Source organism: Equus przewalskii, chromosome 4 (genome assembly GCF_037783145.1).
Source record: "Equus przewalskii isolate Varuska chromosome 4, EquPr2, whole genome shotgun sequence".
Classification (NCBI taxonomy): Eukaryota; Metazoa; Chordata; class Mammalia; order Perissodactyla; family Equidae; genus Equus; species Equus przewalskii.
This window is the reverse complement of record NC_091834.1, coordinates 92,733,557-92,753,923: the sequence shown is the minus strand read 5'-3', so window position 1 is coordinate 92,753,923 and position 20,367 is coordinate 92,733,557. Positions and strand designations below refer to the sequence as shown.

General features: G+C 43.4%; 1 protein-coding gene across 1 annotated transcript in view; it reads right to left on the bottom strand.

Moving 5' to 3' along the window:
- Positions 1-20,367, bottom strand: part of TBXAS1 (thromboxane A synthase 1) — a 142,624-nt gene that overhangs the window by 114,019 nt on the left and 8,238 nt on the right. The window lies entirely within an intron of this gene.

Sequence of the window (20,367 nt, the reverse complement as noted above, 5' to 3'; positions counted from 1 at the left end):
ATCAGGAAACGCGGCCCGACAGATTTCTGTGCCACTTTCCAGGAGAAAGCGGCAGTCTGAGAAGTGCAGTGTGGCTGTCACAACATTGGAATTACTAGGATATTTCAACAGTTTACGGGAACAGAGGGATAACACAGTTAAAGTCGGAACTGGCTTAGAAAAACCTGAACATATGGCTGTAATCCCTAATCAGCCAGCCAATTAGGTCAAAAGTTCAGTTAGTTCAAAAAAATTAATGAGTCAAACTGGGTGTTTAGCATCTTGCAGAGATCAGCCAAATCTCAATTTAGGGGCAAGGAAAAAATAGAGAATATCACTACAGACAGGCTTCATAGGAGTACTGGAACTTACAAAAACAAAAACAGAAAAAACCACGGCTGTGAGAATCACTCACTTATCGTTAGAAAGATGGAAGGCTGGCTATAATCTTTGACCTTCCTCTTTCCTGCCCATGGTCCAATAAGGAGCACCTAAAATAAGAACATTTCACCAATACTCAAATATTCAGAGAAGGGACAACCCAGGTTAACTGTAGATTTGTGTAATTCTGAGCAATGGGTCTACTTTTAAAGTGGCCATGGGGAGAACCACACCAGAGCAGAAAGGGAAGGCGGGTTCTCCTGCCAGCTGTCCTGACCAAGGTTTGCACCGTATGGCTACATTATCAGGTTTGAATGAATCCCCAAGGACATCACATGTAAGTTCACGTTCAAGCGTAATTACAAACCGCACTCAAGAGCCACTTGTGAATTACATGGGTTAGTCATGCCAAAGTTCCTCTTCATTAGCATGTGAACCAAAGGTTGACTGTACAATGTGTAAAAGTAATTCTTTCAAGTAGACTATGACATTTTAAATAACTCCCCTTACACTTAACGGAAAAGACCAAAGCAGACTTACTAGTCCGCTTAACACTTCCCTCAACATCCTCGAATCTGGCTTCTAGGTTCATTTCTTCATCAGTTTTTGTGAATTATTTTCTAAATGTAATCTCTAATGGGTAGAAAGAAATATGTCGATCTTGGGCCACGTAATTACATCTTAATTTTGTAATTAGATGTCTTGATTGTCTAATTAAAGGACAAGAAGTCTGTGGCTAATTACACATGCTAATTATTATGCAAGTCCATGCCCTAATTATGTAACTCCACTTATGAAAATACTGCTGTGTGTCTCTGCACAAAATCCAGACATTTTCAAACATATGGCAGCAGCAGAGAATGTTCTGGACACAACCATCAACTTCACTTTGCAGCCTGGACTCAAGTGTAGAACTTGAGCGTCTTCAGCTAGGAATTGGCCATATGTTGCCACGAGTAACTAGAGTCCTTGCACCAAAATCAGCAGACAGAGATCACTGCCCCTAGACTTCTAGGCAGAATTGCAAAGTGGGTTCCATTTGTCTCACTCTCTCTTCCTTCTCTGCTCCCTTGTTTCATGTTCTCTGGTCCCATTCTGTCTGTCTCAACAGGCTCTTAACTCAGAATCCATGGGCCCCATAGGACTTGACTTGTGTCACCCCCCAAAAATAAGTTGAAGTTCTAACCCCCCAGTACCTCAGAGTATGACTTTATTTGGAGATAAGGTGTTTGCAAATGTAATTAGTTAAGATGACATCATACTGAAGTACAGTGGACCCCTAACCTGTTGTGACTGATGTCATTATAAGAGGATAGGCACGTGAAGACACAGAGACACAGGGGAATGCCATGTGAAGACAAAGGCAAACACTGGAGTTACGCAGCTGCAAGCCAGGGAACGCCAAAGATCATCAGCAACCTACTAGAAGCCAGGAAGAGGCAGGTTTCAGAGGGAGCAAGGCTCTGCAGAAATCTTGCTTTCAGCCTTCTAGCTTCCAGGACTGTGAGACAACAAATTCTAGTGTTTTAAGCCCAGTTTGTGGTACTTTGTTATGGCAGCCCTAGGAAACTGATGCACCAGGAATACTCGTAGATGAATTTTAGAGAGTCGTTGAGAAAAAGATTTAAAACAATTTCCTCCTGTTACTTTAAAACTTGTCGTTGTGGAAGAAATTTATTTTTTATGTCAAATTGTGCCATTAAGTCCTGTGCCATCGAAAAGTACAGGTGGCCTCGGATGCTGCTGTGTAAAACAGATAATACGCAGCCGTCATGCGGTCACCATGTTGTGATATTTAGAACAGCTTCTCTTTGATGGGAATTAGTGCAAATGGATCCCACAATTATGATTATGGACATCTATCATTGTTGACATTAAGAATACTTAAGTTGGGGGCTGGCCCTGTGGCTCAGGGGTTAAGGTCATGTGTTCCACTTCAACGGCCCAGGGTTTGTCAGTTCAGATCCTAGGCGCGGACCTACACTGCTCATCAAGCCATGCCGTGGCCCCATCCCACATAGAAGAACTAGAATGACCTACAACTAGGATATACAACTCTGTACTGGGGCTTTGGGGAGAAAAAAAAAAAAAGAGGAAGATTGGCAACAGATGTTAGCTCAGGGGCACTCTTCCTGAAAGAAGAATACTTAAGTTGGAAAACGACAACAGGAAGTATATGTGGAAGGCTCAGATAGCATTCTCTGGTTTTCCTTTCACCACTAAAGCAATGGTTTATTGCTACAGGACACAAACCTTACAGTGCCAGCGGTGCACCTTATTCTGTCCATTCTCAAAATAAATTGAACCATTCAAAATAAGATTCCATTTTTAAAGCGTAGAAAATCCCCACTATTTTATTCTCCCCAGGACAAAGCCCTCTCTTGATACCTTCACCAAGAGCGGTCAGCCCATTGTTTAGCCACAGAAGCCGCTTGCAGTAAATTGGGGGCTATTTTGATAAATCATATGTTAAAGAGATGATTAAACTGATTGAGATTTGGAGCAAAAGAAGAAAACAGTCAAAGGATGGCCTGCCCTCCAAAATTTCCCTCCTTGCGTATCTTAAGCAGCCATAGAGGCTTCTCTCTAGTGTGCTTCTGGGAAGAGCCAGTTCCTTGGTTCATTTGTTACATCCTTACCGTCACTTTCAAAGAATTTCTACTTGGTGAGCTCCTTTTGAAAATTTCAGAAGCCCTTGATGTTTTTCAAGTGGTGAAAGATTCCTTTGGCAAATAGCACTTCTCCTGGGATAAGAATCGTGATGCTCCAGAAACAGGTGAAGCCCGGGGGTACCAGGTAACCTACTTGTCCTGCTCTTTGGAGAAGAGAAGTCCTTTGTCATGGTTCCTTTATGCTTGTGACATGCACAGCCATCAAAGGCTTTGCCAGCAATTCCACAAAAAGTTGTGGCCATGTCAGAAACTTTATTAGAAACAATATCTTAACTTGTTGCCCTTTCAGAAGGTTTTAAGACATGGGAGCAGGACACGAGGGACAAATCTTGAAATGCTTGACAGAAATTTGGGTAAAAAATCCAGAACTATCAGGGAGAAAGCCTACTCTCATTTTATTATAATTCTTTCTAGTTTTTTTCTTTGAGTATTTTTTATATGTTTGTGATCATATTCTTTACAATTTTTTCTATTTCTATTTCTCTATACTTCTGGTTTTTCCATTTAACATAAGGAGAAAAATCTCCATGTTATCAATCCTTTGTGAATATTATTTTTATGGCTGTATAATATTCTTCTTGAGGACATATGATAATTTACTAAACTATTCTTATTGTTAAATACTTAAGATGTTTTCAATTTTTTTAGCTAATTTAAGTTATGCTACTACGATGAACATCTCTTTGCATCAAGCTTTTCCGGCACTTCATGCATGAAGCTTTTCCAGACCTGAAATCCATGAGTTGCTGGTTTAAAAGTTGGTGTACAATGCCAAATTTCTTTCCAGAAAGTTGGTCCCAGTTAGTCTCACTGTCAGTGTATCCATTTCACCCAATACTCTCATAAAATTTTTCCTAATTTTGTAGACTCGTCAATGTATCTTGAGGTCTGTGTTTCTTTCATTACTAGAGAGAACATTTTTTTGCCATCTCTGTCTCTCTAATTTCAAAAATGTTTCCCAACTTTGAAGTTATTCTTTCTTTTTTCCCCTCAGTCTCCTCACAGCTTATCTAGGTGGCAGGTGGAATCGTGCTACACCAATTGGTTAAAGAATTCGTTGGAAAATGAGCAGTCACTGACAGGCGACTGCAAGCTGACTCCAAGCGCACACAGTTGGGCAGGGAGAGGAAGATAAACAGATGAATTCTGAACAGCTTTCATTTAGAAAATACCTCACTCAGCCTAGTTAGCTGACTTTACATTCTATTTCCTTCTCCTTCCTTGCCCCATTCTTCCCCAACAACCACAACTAGAGAAACTGTAAGAATAGAAATTTCTTCCATTATGCCTCAAGGCAGGAGCTCCCTGAATATGCAGAGTTTCTATGTGAGGTTGTCTCAGTTCCCCTTTCAGTCCCTCATCTCCGTTTTAGTATCCTCATGTTCAGTCCCCTCTCCTGTGACCAGTTCCCTCAAGACCTTGCTCTCAGCTTGCCCTCAGGGCTGGAAATGATCTGCAGTACATTCACTCATATGTCAATTAGTAGGAGTTAGGTTATTTCTTAAGATATAACCTGCAAACCAGAATATCCACTTACTAATTTATAAGAGTAAGTGTCCTTTTCCAGGAACAAGAATATGATGTTGTGTCTCAGAGCACCTCCTTTCCAGGTACCCAAGAGGCCAAATCAATCATCAGAGGATGATTGCTGAGCCAGGCTCTACAATGAGAGGTGGCTTATCACAACATCTATGTCACCAGGACCCTGGTGAAATAATCCTGCCCCATAGCTGACTACACACCTATAAAGGGTTGGCAAAGAGATGGTGTGCTTGCTGCCCCACTCCTCTTTCCCTGCTGCTTTGTGATGCTGCCTCTGTCATACACCTTAGCGACATAAGTGCTTGGGTCTGTTCTGATGCCTTTGTCTGGCTTATGCCAGTGCCTCACTATTTTAACTATTATAACTGTATAATATTTTTAATATCTTACTTTCTCATATAATTTTAGAATTAATTATCTTGTTTGATGAAAATCCTTTTGGGATTTTTATTGGAATTGCATTAAATTTATAAATTAATTTAGAGAGTACCAACATTATTATGACATTGAGCCTTCTCATCCATGAAGTTGTTACATCTCTCCATTGATTCTGTTCTCTCTGTCCTTCAGTAACATTTTATAATTTTATGCACAGAAGGAAGGGTATCTTTTTGCTATTTACATATATTGGTTATTGGTATCGCTCATGTGTAGGAACACCATTTGTTTATTTATGCCACTCTTATAATCAATGATCCTTCTAAACTTTCTTATTAGTTCTACTGGCTTACATATGGAATCTGTGTGATTTCTTATGCTGACAGTTACATTTTATGCAAATAATATCAGTTTGTTCTCTTTCTAATCCTTCTGTCTCATTTTTTCATTTTCTTTTCTTATTACATTGGCTGGTACCTCTCATCCAATGTTTAAAAGAAGCAGTAAGAAGGAGCATTCATTTTTTTATTCCTGACTCTATGGGAATGCATCTAATGTTTCAAAATTGTCAGATTTTGCTGTAGATTTTTGATAGATATCTTTTGTTGGGTCAAGGATATTTCCTTTTATTCCTAGTCTGCTTGGAAAAGTTTTTCTTGGTTAGTCTTGCTACAGGTTTGTCTATTTTATTAATCTCTTCAAAGCACCAACATTTGATTTTGCTGATCATTTCTAATTTTTTGTTTTCTATTTCATTAATTTATGCTCATATTTTCATTATGGACTTCTTTCTAATTCCTTTAGGTTTACTCTTCTTTGATTTTTTTCTTTTAGCTTCTTAGCAATTTAGCTCATTTATTTTCAATATTATTTTATTTTTAATGAATGCATTTAAGGCTATAAATCTCCCTGTAAGTACTTCTTTAGCTGCATTTCACACATTTTGACATGTAGTGCTTTCAGTGTCTGTTGTATTCTAACAGGAAACTTCTGAATATAAAATGTGCTAAATTGTTGATTCCTTAACATCTTACAGTAGTGACACATATTTTTGTATCATTATGAACTCATGGATTTAAATTTATGGATATGTTTCAATCTATTGCAATTATTTTATTTATCAAATTTGCCCGTCTTTGGCTAGTTGGGCACATACGTTTATTCCTGAGTACTTTTGAAAGAAGAATTTCCTCACTTTCTTAAATGACAAGATGATCCAGATTCATCTTGTACATTTCTTTCCCCAAACCTGTTTCAGCAGTTTTTCCAAGGACCCTGGTTCCTTTTGGTGGAAAATGGCATCCAGGGACCATAATAGGAGGAAGACTTTTCACTGTATTTCTTTGGGGCGCTTCATGACACCATGTCTGATTCTTCAACCATGTGAATGCCTACTCAATAACTTAAATAGATTTTGAAACTTATTAGTTGAATCCTTTGTAATTAGAATTGTTTTAAATGTATAGTAGCGCCTTACATAAAAGATCAATATGGTGAATCCTATCAGAAAGTGGAGGCATTTTTGTAAATATACTAATCTTTCCCAATTGTATTAGGTTCCCATTGCTGTTGTAACAAATAACCACAAATTTAGTGGCTTAAAACAACACAATTTATTACCTTACAGTTCTGGAGGCCAGAAGTGCAAAATCAGTCCCACTAGTCTAAAGTGAAGGTGTCAGGCAGGGCTGCTTCCTTCTCGAGATTCCAGGGGAATATCAGTTCTTTGTCTCCTTGGCTTATGGCTACATCACTCCAACCTCTGCTCATCACATGGCCTTCTGTGACTGACTCCTCCTGCGTCCCTCTTATAAGGACCTTCATGATTACGTTTAGGGCCCACCCAGGTAATCCAGGGTCTTCTCCCCACCTCAGGATCTTTAATCACATCTTTGAAGTCCCTTTTGCTATAGAAAGTGGTATTTACAGGTTCCAGGGACTAGGACGTAGGAATCTTTGGGGGCCGTTATTCAGCTACCACGCCAACTTATGTTGTGTTATAGATCTTAATTTTGTTTTGGAGTGCGCCTGAAAAGGAGAAGTGACCGGGGTGGGGACTGTGAGATTGTCAGAGCTTCCTGTTTAGGGAGAACTGGATGGCACAGCTGCTGGGGGGTGGAGAGGAAGAAAGCACAGAGCTTGCACTACGCTCGGCCTCTGCATCGCGCGCCATAAGGCTTTGGTGGCCCTACCACCTAAACACCAAACAGATAAGTATTTTAAAGAAAATACTACAATTAAAAATAATAATAATAAGTCACGCAGATGATGGTTATTATAGTGCAGAGAGTGAACTAACTTGTCCATTTTTGTCCCAGCTTTTCAGGGCAGGAGAGTCCCTTGAGTCAATAAATCTCAACTGGTATTAAGACATTAATCTTCTAAATTCAGTTATTCATAGAACATCTTGACAATTTTTGCCATATCTGTAGATTGCCTATGCTATTACTTGCTTTCTGATTTCCTTTAAATAAACTTACATGCATTTATTTTAAAAGGAAACTTTATGTCATGGTCATAAATGAAAACCATTACCACTTCCATAAAAAAAAAAACTAATGGTAAAAATAAATGCTTTACAATGGAAAATTTTAAAAGTCCGTGAACCCCCCCCTAAAACGGTCTCACCTCCATGGATGGATGGTCCATAGGCCACCGCTGGGAAGATGCAACTCTGCAGGATGGTCCAGGCAGGCCACAATTTACAATGTACTCTGTCTAGGTTGCCCTAGCTCTGCTGATAGTTTGACACCATGGCCAGAGAATGAGGAAGGAATCTGAGTCCTTTCTCAGAGTCCACGTGGAGAATTAGATCAAATGAATCTTAGTGTGCTGTGTTTCATTTCTCAGAACTAAGAAGAGCTGGTCTGCATTTGACATTGGGTTTATTCCAAACTATGATGGTAGTTTACCTTCATGAAGGGAGAAGTCCTTTATCACTGTTAGGGCTAATGTTAATCAACCTGTTACAAATGCAGAGAATCATCTGGTCAACACGTATTCAGTGCATGTCTCCTACATGCCAGGCACGGTGCTGGGTGCTGGGGCTGCTGCAGGCACATGGCACTTACAGCCTAGTGGATTAGACAGACATGACAAGCAGTTCATTAAGCATTTACATTATGATCCTTGCAGCAAAGAATAATCACATGCCAGAGGATATGCCAGTTGAAATGTATGCTTTGTATTTTGATCACTTAAGAGCACTTTTCTCCAATAATTTGATGGTATTTGTTGAATTTGAAAAAAATGACAAGTGGTCCTTATGCTTATTATTTCCCCCCAAGGCTAGTTTTCAAAAAACAGGGCCTTCCAAAGAAGACCAGTCTCCAAAGAAACCATTAAACTGAGGACTGGGTGTTAAACAGCAGGCGAAGGTGCTGGCAGGGGTGCTGCTTTGAAAGTTGTGGCGTGCCAGCGGGGCCCTGCCCCCTGCCCTAGGAAGAGAGAGTGGGGGGGTGGGGCTCATGGGCACCTGCCTTAGCACTGAGTGTGCCCTGCTTTTTCAGGTGTGCTTTCCAGGGCCTTCCTGCCACAGAAAACCAAGTGATACCTTCTAGGACCGACGGCAGCAAATGGTGCGGAGTGGGAGTTGATGGTTAAGAAGGGAGGGGACTCAGAGTAAGGCCTCAGCCTTAGTTCCCAAATTCTCTGCCATGTCACGTGGTTGGTCACGGAAGGACTCCGGAGCATGCCTTGCCCTTTTGTGAGAATTAAAGGAGAAGAATGTTGGAGGTGGTGCAGAGAGCAGTTTCACAATATAAACACACATGCGACCTATCTTTCTGTTTTAAAAATAGAACAAAGCAATTGAATTATGTCGTAAAACCAGTTAAGTGGCTGATATTTATGAAACCCTTCTGGATTTTTTTTAAAAGTATTTGTTATTTGACTGAGTTTAACTGGACTGAGCTCCCTGCCCACCACCAGAAAAATCAATAATGTATATAAATGTAAATGCAGCATAAAACCTTCCCCCAAAACCTCTCTTCTAGGATGGAGATGGGAGAGAAAGAAGGGTAATGGTTTGGTCCATTTAAAAATATATTTATGATAAATATTTTTAAATAAAACATTTAAGAATACTAAACATATTTAAATATAATTTATATGTTTATATATTTAAAAATGAAAGGTTGCCTTTTGTAACTGGGCCTCGAAATCCTTATGTGTCAGGGGACTGCAAGCCCAGACGTGGCATCCTACACCAACACCTGCCTCATCCTGCTTGTCCCCGGAGCTGGAGAATGGGGCTCTTGAGAGGGAGAAAGCAAGCCAAAGGATTTCTTACAAACTCTCTTCGAGTAAGAATTTTGTTTCTGTGAACTCCTCTCTTCCACATTCCCACCACACTGAGTTTGCAGCCCTGCCCACGAGAAAGAGGTTCTCATCAGAGAGTACAGGGAGCTGCTGGGTTCCAGAGACACAAGGTGCCCAGGATGCATGTTGGCAGAGGCAGAAAAATAACCAGGTCGCCCCAGCTCAGCAGGAGCATCGCCACAAGACAGTTTAAAGGGCTCCTGTTCCTCCTGGACAGGTGAGGGTCCAGGCCAGAGCCGAGAGTTCATTTCTCTCTCTCCATCTGCCAATCAGTAGACCGGGGCCTCACTGATAATTGCGCTCTCAAGGTAATGGCTTGTTTAAGTAATTGATGATGTTTGTCCTCACTGGGGAATCTTAGTACATCAAAAGATGTTGAGAAAACCAAAATTCACCTAGAGTTTGAATTAATCACTTTGTCAAGCACAACAAAGGCTGTCTTGCTTTGCTAATAATCCCAAATGAGGCAGCAACCCTTAGTTAAATAAGGAAACTATGGTGTCTTTAATTAATCTTTCAAAGAGCTCAGATTTGCTTTATTTTTATGAAAATATGGGGAAATGCATGCAGAGCTGGTATTTTCCAAACTTCTCAAGTGTAGGAAGGGTGAGACCTGGCTTCACTGAAGTTCATAGAAAAGGATCTGAGGGCTCTAACTGACCACAAGGTCAGCGTGCTTGTCTGTACCTGGGTCAGAGGAAGTTAGAGTCAGTCTGCGCCTCCAAATGCTGCCCTGTGGCCCCAGCACCTCCCCTGCCCCAGGCTCGGGGTGCCGCTGAACATGGGCCCCACCTCCGGGACAGCTGCCTCAGCCTTTCTGGGCTGCACCTCAGAACCCAGCCACCCTCCAGCTTGCTCACCGGCTGACTTTCTGATTCCAAATCGTCTCTCAACCCTCTCTTCACCAGGCAACTCCAGCTTCCCCTTTCCTCCCCCTCACCCCCTCCCAGAGCCCCAGGCCAGTCTGAGTCCTTTGCTGACACTAGTCACACTGCAGGGACTCAAGAACACGCGGGTCAGAGCCCTGGCATCCTGCGTGCCCAGAACGGGAGGCTGGATGTGTGGCTGTGTTGGTGTGATCCCAGCAGCACAGCCATCTTTCAAAGAACTTTGTCAGCCCTAAGGCCACTTGGAAGCCAATGAGCAGGATGACGGGATGGAGTCTGGAAGCCACTCAGTTCAGTTCAGCGATACTTACAGAGCGTCGTTACCCTACAAAGGGCGAGACACACCCCCGAAGAGTGTATCCTACAGGAAACAGATGGGGAACGGAGATTTCCCTTGCACTTGAGAAGCCCAGATAACTGCCTTCCGTGTACTTCTTATCCGACCTAGTTACTCCCCATGGCTTCTAAAATGGGCCACGTCTGACTCTTTCCATCAATCCTCATCTGCAATCGACCACCAAGTACTGTCAATCCTGCCATGAAAACGTCTCTCCAGTGAGTTCTCCTTACTTCTGACTGGCACTGCCCGATTTCAGGCCCTCAATGTCTCTCCCTTGGGCGTGGGCTCTTCAACATGTCCTAAACTGGCCTCCCAGCTTCCAGTTCATCCCCTCATTCAGCGATCTGCTGTCTACGATAGTGCCAGAATAATCTGGCTAATGAGCAAATCTGACCATGTTGTGACCTGATTCAGAATTCATCATTGGCTACCTGTCACTTTTAGACCAAACACTAAACTCCTTTATTTGGCGCATAGGGCCCTTTGATGGTCGACTCTGGCCTGCCTCCCCAGCCTCACTGCAGGTGGTCTCTGTCCCCCACCTTAAGACTCTGGCCATCTTTCTTGACTTGGACATTTCTAGTTATGCCAGCTTGTTTCACTCTTGCAGCCTTTTATCCATGCTCTTCTCCAGGGCCAGGACTAAGATGAGGCACGTGAGGCACCCAGGGCACAAAACTGAAGGAGGCGCTCACTGTCAGGGATGTGCCTCCTTTAACCTTGCACCCCAGGTACCTGCTCACCTCACCCTGGGCCCAGCACACTCTTTTCTCTGCCTTGTGTGTCCACCCTCTTTCTCCACCTGGCAAGTCTTGGAGGCAACTCCTCCAAGAAGCCACCCAGACTATCCTGGGCACACGGAGACATTTTCCTTGGCCACTGGCTCCCTAATGGCAGAGGGATTACAAACAAAGAGTAGGAGAGCTCAGTGTATTGTTTGTAGGAATATAATCCTGTCTAAGTTCATTATTTACTGTACCTGGTTCTGTTTCCATCATGTGGGCTTAGTCATCTGTAGTTAATCCTTTTGTTTTTATGAAGTCCTTAAAAAACCCTTTAGGCCTTGTTGTGAAAGAGAGACATCTGCCTAGAGTGAACCCCAACAGACAATTAAGTTAGGGCCCAGAGAGGGCAGAGGGGGTTACTCCTGCCTCTGTGTCTTCCATAATAATAATGAGCAGTTACAGAAGATTTCCCAAGGGGCAGAAGCTATTCTAAGTGTTTCCCACATATTAACTCATTTATTCCTCTCCCTACTCTGGGTGGAAGGTGCTATTATGATCGTCTTCATTTTGCAGATGGGAAAACTAAGGCTCAGGAGATTAAGTAACTCATCCAAGGTCACACAGCTGGTAAGTAGCAGAGCTGACATTCGAACCCTGGCTCTTTGGCTCTAGAGTCTGTGCTCTTAGCTAGCAACTTCTACGGTCTCTCATTTTACATTTCCAGAGATGCACATGGCCTACAACCCAACTGTCTACAAGACAAGGGGCGCAGAAAGCCGTGCTTTGCTCACTTCTGTGGGTTAAGGGCTCTGAGGTCTCCGTGAAAAGGGAGATGCCATTCACAGGACTCTATTATCCCCTGGGACAAAATCAACTGATCAGATTAGCCACTGAGTCTGCAGGGCCCCAGACTTGAAACAAAGACAGGTAAATTTGAAGTGAAGACCCTGCCTGTGCAGCGTAGAAGGACTGTTTCTTTGGCCGGTAGAGTTTCATCATCTCTGAGTAGCACGGGGGCATTGGGTACTTGTAGTAGGTGCAGAGAATGATTCTAAGTTCTCTTGCATCTAGCCTCGTAGGTGTTCAAAAAATATTTGCCAGTTGGATGTGAGGTTATGTCTTCATAAACCCAGCCAATATTTCCATCTTTCTATTGCACCATGACTGACCCAAAAGCCTGGAACAGGCCTGGGAGACCCAATTCTGTCTCCCAGCTTGGCAGATGACTTAAAGAGCTTGGACAATCAAAATGACAAAAGAATATTGTGACTGTTTCAAAAATATTTATAATCCCACTGCATCTTGTTTGTTACTGTAATTCTCAAATCTTTGTGTTGACCTAGTTCTTGGCAAGTTCACTCATTGGCCTTTGATTACCTCTTTACTATAGTGATCAACTAGGGGTCCAACTGGAAATTGTATAAAACAAGGTCAGAAGGCATTAGCTCCAGTCTAAGATCACGAAAAGTCTCAGTGCCCTGTGCTCATCAGCGTGGTTGCTTCTGGGTCTCGCCCCTCTGGGTGACCAGAACCTGGACCAGACACACAGACCCGCAGAACCTGCCTGACCTTTCCCATGGCCGACCCATCTGGGTTTTGCGTCTTGCCTGCCTCCCACACTTTATAATCCCTTGTATAAATATTATCCCTTTTCCTAGTCCTGGCTCATCCTAGCCATTCCTATCTCGTCACCTGTATTAGTTATCTACTGCTGTGTAACAAATTATTCCAAAACCTAAGTGGCTTAAAACAACAAACGTTTATTATCTCACACCATTTCCAAGGGTCAGGAATCTGGGGGTGGATTAGCTAGGTGGTTTTGGCTCAGGGTCTAGCATGAGATTCCCGTCAAGCTGTCAGCTGGGGCTTCAGTGATCTAAGGCCTGCCGGAGCCTGGAGGGTCTGCTTCCATGCCCACTTTAGTAGCCCTTGACTGTCTTCACAATGTGGCCTCTCCCTAGCACTGCTCAGCAGAGCAACTGGCCTCCCCCTAAACAAGCAATCTGAGTAAGAGAGAGAGAGAGAGAAAGCACAAGCCCAAGATGGAAGCCTCAGTCTTTTATAACACAACCTTGGAAGTGACATACAGCATTCTACTGGTACAGTGGGAGAAGGGACTATGCAAGGGTGTGAATATCAGGGGACAGGGATCACTAGGGACCATCTTGGAGGTGGCCACCACATCACCTATGCCCCAGTGTGGACAAATTTAATTTAAGTGTATGCTCTTCCAAAGTTTCACCTTGGGTTTTTCAAGTTGGTAACTAAGCCTTGTAAGGTCTATAAGCTGTTACCTTCTATGATGTGGTACTGAAACAAGATGTAGTTGTTCCATTCGTCATCCCATGAAGATGTATTTGGTGCCTACTCTGTGCCAGGCACTGTGCCAGACGCCACCATACTTCAGTGAGAGAATAGATAGATAGGGTCTACTTGGCTTTCACTGGAAAACTAAAATCAAGGAAACTCCAGACTAGGGTAAATAAAAGTGGATTTGAAGCCTTCAGAAAATCATATGGTTAACAATAGCTAACATTTTCCAAGCATTTGCCATGGGTCGGGATCGTACCAAAGACTTTATAAACAGTGTGGCCTTTAATCTCCACCGGCATCCTTGTTATGTCTATTAAATGATGGGGACACTGAGACTTATAGACAGGCCCCAGGGACTAGACCACTGGTCAGTGGCCAGGCCACAGCTCAGACCTGGTCTGTCTGAGGGAAGGGCCTGAGCCTCTAGCCAGGCCTCTGACGGATCTGTCCTGTCTCAGCAAGGCCAGTGAGAGGAAGGAGACTGCACTCCTCTCCTAGTGCCACCATAACGAAGTACCACGAGCTGGGGCCTTACAGCAATAGAAATTTATTCTCTCACAGTTCTGCAGGCCAGAAGTCTAGAGTCAAGGTGTTGGCAAGGCTGTGCTCTCTCTGAGCTCTAGGGTAGGATCCCTCCTTGCTCTTCCAGCTTCTCATGGATGCTGGCCATCCTTGGACTTCCTGGCTTGCAGTCCCATCAGTGCAGTCTCTGCCTCCATCATCACGTGGCATTCTTCCTGTGTGTCTATGTCTTCATGTCATCTTCACTCTGGGTGCCTCTGTGTCCAAGTTTCCTTCTTCTTATAAGGACATCAGTCATGGATTAGGGCCCACTATAATCCAGTATAAACTCATCTTAACTTGGTTACGTCTGCAAAGACCCTGTTTCTGAGTAAGACCACATTCTGAGGTGCCTAGTGGACGTGAATTTTGGGGAGACACAACTCAACCCGCTACAAAGACCATCAGAGCTGTCAGCAGCCCTGGAAAAGACCTCAAGAAAATAATCCATGTGAGTATATTAATGGGAGGTATCTTCCTGACCACCCTGGGGACAGAGAAGGCAAGATGGAAAGAAACTGACCCTAATGAAAGAAAACACTAATTCAAAAACATTTTTTTTCCTGGCTCACTCTGAATGTTGTGCTTTTTTAATTTTGTCGAATGGGTTTTTGGGTTTTGGTGGGTTTTTTTTTTTATTATTTATTATTACTATACTTACTAATCTATATTTTACTTGTTTTAGTCAGCACTCCCTTTTCATAGGAAAAAAGGAAGTGACATTTTGTGGTTGATTTTGGATCGCAAGAGCACCTCCCTGTTCAGACTCGCCAGTGACTTCCTGGAGGGGCCTGTGTACTAGTATATGGAAGTGAGATCAAAACCTCTTTTATCTTGGAAAGAGCAAGTTAAATTCATCATGTGTAACAGGCCTGGTGTTACTGGGACACACCCTTTCTTCTTTCATCCACTAGCCAGCACCAAGGGGTAGGTTCTGGAAAGGCAAGAGATCCTAAAACTTATTTCTTCTTTAATAACCCACTAGGGCTCTAGCACCCATGAGAATATTTAAAACAATTCTGGAGCTATTTATGTTTTCAGCCATGGCCATTTGTTGGCATAACAGCATCCATAAATTTACTGCCCAGTGTAGAACAATGAAATTTGTCCTAAACCATACAGCTCACAATTTACAAGGGTGTCCCCTGGTTGTTGTATTTCAGGGAATGGTGACCACACTGTGCTTTCTGCATTCAGGCTTCTTCTGGTCTTCTGGACTTCAGAAATGCCTCGCCTCAATCCTGCTTTTCCAGACTGGAGTTGGATCCTTTTTGTGGCAGCTGCTTCCTTCCCCACCTCATCCCCCGAATCAATATTTACTCTTCTCAGAGTATGTTCTAGCTCCATCATCGCTCAGCCCTTGACCTCCATTGCTTATTCAGCTAGAAATTCCTGGGTACATCCCCAGACTCAGGCCAGGTCCAAGCTGAGCCCCTATACTGAGCTCGTGATTCTGCTTTAGCAATCCTGGTGCTAGTCCACCATTCCATAGCCAAGACCCACCATGACCCGCCATGTCAGTGTCTTAGCGGACAAATTCTGCATCAGCATCTGTTCTTTTTTTTCAGAGATCATTGTTTTCATTTACAATAAAAATCCAAATATCTATTAGCTTTAAATTTTTGTTTGTTTTTTCTTTGTTTTTGTTTCTTGTTTTATTTTGTCTTGTCACTCACGGCCACTTTCTGCTTTGCATTCCTGTGATTTTTCAGGAGTAGAGCTTTCCCAAAGTATCCTCTTCAGCCTGGGCCCCATGACAAACACATGTGGAGCAGATCTGAACCTACCCGCAGCCTGCAAGAGAGCTACCCCAGCTGACCCACGGACTATGAGAGAAATCAATGTTGTTGTCTGCCAGTGAGTTTGGTGTTGTTTGTTACACAGCATTGTTGCAGCAGTAGTTGACTAACACAGGTCAATTCACTGAACTTCTCTGGACCTTCACTTCCGTCTGTAAAATGAAGCTGTTGGATTGTAATCAAGGTGCTCACCTTTTTCCTACCCCTCCACAACTAAGGGCTCTAGCATATACCCAACAGTAACAGAGACAAAATATACCAGAGTCAAATATTGCAAAGCACTAAAGCACTATTGAGAAGGGCTGGGATGTTCATTCCATTTAGGAATTAGGGACTTCTTAGGGCCTTGGAGAGCGTTATTTCAGTGGACGATGGAGCAGAGGCCCCATTGCAGGGCTGAAAGGTAAATGGGAGGTGAGAAAGTGAACAAGTATGGGGTCCTCTCTCAGGTAACTTGGCTGGCAAGAGAAGGATAGGTGGAGTGGTAGCTGGGGTGGAACATACAGTCAAAGAAGAGGTGGTTGGTTAGTTGGTTGGTTGGTTGACTGACTTACAGTGTTTTAAGATGGAGACAATTGAATCTGCAAAGAAGCATTTACAATGTCATGGTTAAGGGATAACGAAGGTAAGGGCTTGGACAAGAGTGCGGGAAACAAGAGGTCTAGTCTACCAGAGAGAGTTGAGTGAGGCTCGCCAGGATGTATTTACTGACGTGATTGATATGCATCATTTACATGTCAGATTCTCAAACCAAAGAGCAAGGCAAGTGTCAACCAACGAAACAAAGACCAAATGAAACACAGAATTGTGCTGTTACTGTTCAAGTTAGGGGATAAATGTAAATTTTGTCACAGGAAAATCTGAAAGATGTCTGGAAAGTAAATTGAGTTTAAAGCTTGGTTTATTGAGCACTTTTCAAGAATTAGATTTTCTTTTGTTTTTAAACACCTACAACTAAGACATAAACAATCGTCGTCAACACACTGATAATAATATATGTTGATGTAAGATTTACCATTCACAAGTGCTCATACTCCCTTTGAAGGAGACTGGAAAAGCATGACTGTCTGCACTTCACCATTGGAAACTGAAGCTCAGAGAGGCAGCTGACAGCTCAGACCTTCTTCCTGAGAAAAATCCACTCTTCTCGACTGCCTTTCTTCCCATCTCTCCTAAACCTGCTGCATTCTGGCTTCTGTCCCCACCACACCATCAGTGACCATCTCCATCATCACCTAAGACTTTTTAGCTGCTAAATCCAATAGATATTTTTTAAACCTCATCTTATTTGTTCAAAGCCAAAAGTACTTACTTTTGGTATAAGCCCAAGGTCATTCAAAATGAGGCTACTTGTTCAAGTAAGGCTCTCTTCCCTTTTTACTTCAATGCATTTCTGAAGATCATATAAGAATTCCAAATGGTGTTAAAAAATAGATAAATAAAATAGAAACAAAACCGTGATCTACCTACCTAGCATCTATGCAATTATGTTGAGTACAGCCTGCAGTTACGGAGTAATAATAGCTAACGCTCATTGAACACTGACTGCGCCCAGCACTGCTCCAAGTCTGCCCCACGTTTTAAGTCATTTAATCCTCCCGCCGCGCTATGAGGCAAGTACTATTATTATCCCTGGTTTACAAATGGGGCAACTGAGACACAGAGACCTTACAAACATGCATAAGGTCACAAAGCTAGCCAGGATCTGAACCCAGGCAATTCTGTTCCAAAGCCCAAACTCTGGACCATCTTACAAAGTTGGCATAGGCAGCCAAGATTGACGTGTTTTTAGCGTCTTTTTAAAGGCAGTGTTGACCAATTAACATGCAGCCAAAGGGCTCGAGTGTGGTTCTTTTCCTAACGGGGTTCAACAGTCACCTTTGCACCATGATTTTGTTTAGCAATCCTTCCTTCCTAAGTTGTGCAGAGATGAACTTTAACCCACAGCCCTGTCTAGCCTGAATTATAAAGACAAAATCTTTTATTAAGATCCATAGTTCAATTCAATGAAATTCGGTTATATAACAAGTGGGGGTGGTAGCTGGTTGCGGTGTATGGAGCCAGAAATGAATGGAAATTCTGTGATGATATTCATAGTAGCAAAGAACAACCAACACGTATTTGTGTCTACATATGCCAAGCATATTCCACACAAAATCCTACATACTATCTCTTTTCATTCAATTTTGTTTGACAAATACGCGCGTGCATATTACCCAATAGAAATGTATTAAGTGCCTCAGGCACAATGCTGGGCACTTAAGGCAAAAGCCAAGTAGACCCAACCCTGCTTACCTTCTAATGTGGGAGCCAGGTAAGTGGTCAGAGAGAGAGAAGGTACCAGGTGCCGTGGGGCCAAGAGCACAGGGGATGCAGAAGCTGTTACCTGAATGAAGGGGTAAAGGGCGTCCCAGTAAAGGGAAGGAAATTGGTGGTAAACAGCATGGTGTATGAATGAACTGTGAGCACCAGAGAGCAAAGTGCCAGGTGAGAAGTGATGGAAGTTGACCATGCAGAGGTGGATGGGACCAGCCCAGAGGGCCTCACATGCCAGGCCAGGGAGACTTAATTCCCTAGGAGGGGAGGGCCATGGAAGGGTTTTGTGCAATGGAGTGGCAAGCTTCTGGTGTGTTATTCTGACTGCAGAGTTGGAGGACAAATTTGAGGGACACAAGACAGCAGGCGGGGAAACCAGTTGGGAGGCTATTTCCAGCCTAGGGATGCTATTGAAATCCTGAACTACAGCCGTAGAAGAGCAGATAGAGAGGAAGGGGTATTCAGGGAACACTTAGGAAACAAGATAGGCAAGACTGTGGGTTGGTTGACTGTCAGGGGTGAGGACAAGCTGGCCTGGGTGGGAAAGTGCCATATGCTGAGAGGCAGGGACTGCCATCCCTCTCTTATCTAAGGAAACCAGCAAGGATGGAGTGACTTGCCCAAGATGCAAAAGTCTATCTGCTCTAAACTGTAGAGGCCTAGCTGATTTCCACAATGCCACATGTCTCCTGAGAACTTCCCAATCACCTCCCTCTACCATCTCTTATATCGTGAGATGATGGTACCAATTTTGGTCACTCTCTGTGTACAGATAGAGTTCAAACCCTTCAATGTATAACTGGCTGTGCTTTACAATGCTTACAGCCTGCGGGCCCCAGATGCCTATTGATTTGCAAAGGTAGGGAGGGGGTACATGAGATATTTTCAACATTTCAAAAAGCCTGATGTAAATTGCACATTTATTGACAATAAGATTGTGCAGGTTAACTGAAATGTCAAGTTTCTTTGCTTTGGAGTGGAATTATAACTTGGTACACTAGTGCTGGTTATCTCATTGATCTGCTCTCCTCATTGGCAGAGCTTCCATCAGCTTGTCTCTGAATAATTAAAATGGGAAAATAAATCAATCATTACTTAAATATGCATTGTTGTTTGGACAATAGAACATGGGACCTGTGGGGGAATAATATAAACAGCGGATGTTGTTGGAGAGTTTAGATAGCATTGCATGAAACTATGGGGATTAGGGATCAATGGAAGAGTGAAGGAGGAAGGGTTGTCCTTTGATGCCTCTCTGCCGGGGGTGGATGCCTCCTAGCTCCCCATACTATTGTCAGTATACCCAGCTCAGACCCCCCGTGCTCTGTGCTTCCCACTTATTACGTCTTCTAAATGACTGGTCCTGCATTCTATCCCATCCCCTCCTTCTGCATCAGAGCCTTGCTCTTCAGTTTCTAATGTGACTGTTGCTCCACCTCTCTGAATTTGTGGGGATGCTGTCTACTGCACAGCAGCAAGGCTGAACCAGCGCTCAGCCTAGAAGACTTTCAGCATCCAATGAGAGTGTGAACTAAGAAGTCATTGATTCACGCTTTCAACGAGCCGTGTGCAAGGCATTCTGCCAGGTGTGGAGAACACCATGCCACTAGTGTGCAAGAGGGAGGGAGATTGATCCTACCCTCCCCTGTGCTTGCACCCACACACGTAACAGTAACCATTTGGAAGCAGTGCTGCTATCTCAGTCACCTGAGGGATGACTATGATCGTTAACATTTAGAGAGTAGCCACTATGCACGAGGTACTCATTGGCTTAAGATTCAGCCCCTGCCCCCAGGTACCTATAGTCAGGCTACAAAGATCAGACACGTGCACAGACAATAAAATAATACAGTAAGAGCCAAGATGGCGATGGAGGCAGAAAACACTACTGGAGTTCCAAGGAGGCAGGGCTCGTTGAGGACTGGTCTGGTTAAGGATACCTTCAAGAAGAGTGACATTTGGACAAGATTTTGAAGGATGGGTAGGATTTAGTTAAACAGAGAGGGGAGGGTATGCAGGCAGCAGGGACTGTGATGTGCAAAGTGTGGACAAGAAGGGGCATATTGTGTGCAGGCAGGAGGGAAGCGCACAGGAGGACTGGGGGCGCCTTTCAGCTCCAAATGTGGCGGCAGCTGCTGGTTTGGGCGCACGGCA